The sequence below is a fragment of the Melospiza melodia genome, unplaced genomic scaffold (genome assembly GCF_035770615.1).
Source record: "Melospiza melodia melodia isolate bMelMel2 unplaced genomic scaffold, bMelMel2.pri scaffold_35, whole genome shotgun sequence".
Taxonomy (NCBI): Eukaryota; Metazoa; Chordata; class Aves; order Passeriformes; family Passerellidae; genus Melospiza; species Melospiza melodia.
Genome location: NW_026948670.1, coordinates 8,173,990 through 8,177,538, shown reverse-complemented (window position 1 = coordinate 8,177,538; position 3,549 = coordinate 8,173,990).

Genomic DNA, 3,549 nt, shown 5'->3' with positions numbered 1-3,549 from the left:
GCTCTGGGCTTGCTCTGCAAGCTCCTTGGCCTCTACTTTCTCCACAGAGAGAGAGGAACAGCACCTCAAAACGACCAGGAAACCCGGCCATGGAGCGAGGCTGGGGCTGTGACACCTCAGGGAAACTGGACACGGAGCGGGACTGGGGCTGTCAGCCCTCAGGGAAACTGGCAATGGAGTGGGGCTGGGGCTGAGACACCTCAGGGAAATGGGCCATGGAGTGAGGCTGGGGCTGAGACACCTCAGGGAAACAGGCCATGGAGTGGGGCTGGGGCTGTGACACCTCAGGGAAAGCGGCCATGGAGCGGGGCTGGGGCTGTGACACCTCAGGAAACCGGCCATGGAGCGGGACTGGGACTGTGACACCTCAGGGAAACTGGCCATGGAGCGGGACTGGGGCTGTCAGCCCTCAGGGAAACCGGCCATGGAGTGGGACTGGGGCTGTGACACCTCAGGAAACCGGCCATGGAGCGAGACTGGGACTGCCAGCCCTAAGGAAACCCGACCATGGGGCTGGGGCTGCGGCTGTGACACCTCAGGGAAAGCAGCCATGGGTGTGGCTTGGCCTTTGACACCTCAGGGAACTCACCATGGCAGCCACCTCCAGGGGTTTTGAAGTACTTGTTTCTTGGTTTAATGCCCTTCCAAGATCAATTTTCCTGATCCTTATCCATGTTTTGGACAAGTATTGCCTCCTGAACAGGCCACCTCCTGGATGTGCAATGATTCCATCTGATCCAGCTGTGCCTCTTCCTTTCTCAAGGGATGGACAGAGGGGCTCTATTGAAGGTGGCATTTCCTGCAGGAAGGGAGGCGATGCCAGACACAGCCACAGGAGGTAATTGCTGTGCCTCTGGGCCTGAGCCCTGCTGAGGCTTGAGCTGCCCTCTCTGCTGCTTGGCACTGCGGGCACAGCCCGGATAAGATGGGCACAGCCCAGAGGAATTGTCCCGAGCAGGCTCAGGGCACTCGGGTACTGAGCTGTCCTGCTGGGCTCCCTCCGTGGGAGACATGTCCCAAAACCTGGGAGCGGCTGCACGGGGTGCCCGTGGTGGGGAAAGGGCAGAGGGGGAGAGCAAGGCTCCAGTGTGTCCTGAGAGGGCCTGGCTATGTTCCCATGGGCTGTGGGAGCTGTTCCATGGGCAGGTGGGCAAGCAGGAGGGAGGGACGGAGGTTGGGAGTGACAGCTGTGGCACTGCAGATTTCCCCAAGCATTTAGTGAGGGTTTCCTGTGTGGGAGGGAAAGAGCCCCAGGGCCCTGGGCTGCTCCAGCTGCCCCTCCAGGCATGTTGCACAGGACCTGCAAAGAGCGTGCAGAGTGACCAGGAGCCACAGGCTTCCACAGCCTTACCCCACCCCCTTGCAGTCCCCAATTCCCCAAGGGAGAAGGGGATCCCAACACACCATGGAAATGTGTAGGAAAAGACCATGGAAAAGATCTGTAGGATCTGTGCTCCCTTCTCGACTGGGATCATGACTTGGATTACTTGGAAATGCTGGTGAATGGTGCTTTGAAGACCTTGTCAGATGTTGGAGGCATGTTCTGAATGTACCTTTCCTGACAGAATAATCTGTGTCAGTATGCCAAGAGCTTACCATGAGCCAGTTCCCTTAAATTTCACTGAAGGTAGATCAGTTCTGGAAACCTTACCCTGCTCCCTTCTGGAGCCCTGAGGGATCCCACAGGATCACTGTCAGTGGGAGGAAGGAGCGTTTAGCTGTCCATCCTCCTCCCGTGTGCAATGCCACTGTGTCCTTCCGTGTGCTCTGTGCAGCCACAGAGAAGAGCAGAGAGGGAAGGGGCTGGGCCCAGGGCTGTGCCTGGGGGCTGAGCCTTTCTCAGCTCCTTTGCAGCCCCCAGGGAGCCCGAGCTGCTTCTGCTGCCACTGCTAAGCCCTGACCCTGCCTGGGGATGGGTTTCAAGCTGCTGGCTGCTCCAGGGAGTCCTTTCTGCCCTGCAAGGGGCTCCTTCCATCCCAGTGTGGGGCCACTTCAGGCAGGAGGTCCCCCTGGCCCTGCTCCTGAGTGGAAGGCAGAGACAAGGGAATGCCTTGGAGGGCACCAATCACCCAGGTGCCCTCACTGCCACTCGGGCCTGAAGGAGAATCTTCAGCAGTGCCATTGGAGCTGTTCTGTCCTGCCTTTCTTTGCAGCTGAGCCTGTTGCTAAAGATGATCTGGCTTCCCAGCCCACGTTCAGGATTGAGCCTCTGGGAGATGGTGAGGGTAGGTCAAGGCCTTTCCCCTGGGAGAGCTGCCAGCTGAGAGCCCAGAGCTCGGCCAGGGGGGCATCGCTGCAGGTGCCAGGACAGAGCCATGGCTGTGTGTGCCCTCGTCCTGCACGATCCACTCACAACTTCTGCTCAGCACTGGCAGCTGTTTGGAGGAAGTTGGGCCCTGGCCCAGCTGAAAAAGCCTAGATGATTTGTTGATTTTACAAGATTTTGCATACGCATGACGTCCTGAACATGCCATCAAAGTAATGGAGAACACTTCCATCTTTTAAGGTGTACTTTTTGTTTCTCAAGTGATGGGCCAAAAGGCAGGACAGAAGGAGGTGTTTTCCCAACGAAGCAGAGGCCGATTGGCAGCCCCTTCTGCAGGACAGAAGGCCAAGCTAAACACAGACATGGGCATGGGCACAGGCTCAGAAGGTAATTGCTGTGCAGGGCTCAGCAGGGCTCAGCCCTTGGCAGGGCTGTGTGACAGCAGCTCTTCCCCCAGGGCCTGCCCTTGCACGGCCCGGCAGCAGCCAAAGCTATGGGCACCTCTGGAGCTCGTTCACAGCCCTGGGGAAAGGGGACTCGTGCACCAACGTCCCTCCCACTGCAGCTGCTCCGGAGCTGGCCCTGAGTGCCCAGAGGCCCAAGGCACAGGATCAGCCCCGAGCGGGAGCCCTGCCGCAAGCCCAGGGCCAGAGCCAGCCTTGGCTCCCGGCTGGGCAGGGGCTGCACTGGGTCCTGACAGGGCCTGACTCTGTGCCCTGGGGCTGGGGGAGCTGTCACGGGGCAGGGAAGGCCAGGGCTGGCAGTGGCTGCCCAGGGATGGGTTTGGCCTGTGTCCCTCCAAGCAGAGACTGCCCAAGAAGCTCTGCTGCCCCCGGGCTCTCCTCCCAGGCTGCGGGGCTTTGTTGGGTGGCACAGCCTGTGCCAAGGGGCGGCAAGTTGCCTGCAGGTCCCAGCTCTGGGGGAAACGGAGAACGTCCTGCCCGCATCCACCGTGCTGCCAGCTCAGCAGTGCAGCACAGCACGGGCTGACATTCCCCATTGCTCCCACAGGTGCAGCTGGAACCACAGCACATGTTCCTGATGCCCAGAAGAGCCTTGAAAGGGTTTCTGTAAGGGAACAGGCTTCTGGTTAGGGTTACTGGCAGGCCTGCTTGTTTTGGAGCTGATCTTCATCTTATGCTGTGTCCGAATATGGACTTGCTGGAAGAGAAATGGGTGAGTGCTTAGTTCACCTTTCCCTCAAACAACTTCTTTTGAAATTGTACTTCAGACAGAAAACATTCCCAGTGAGGCTGCAGCGTAGGTGTGGCCAGTCCATGATT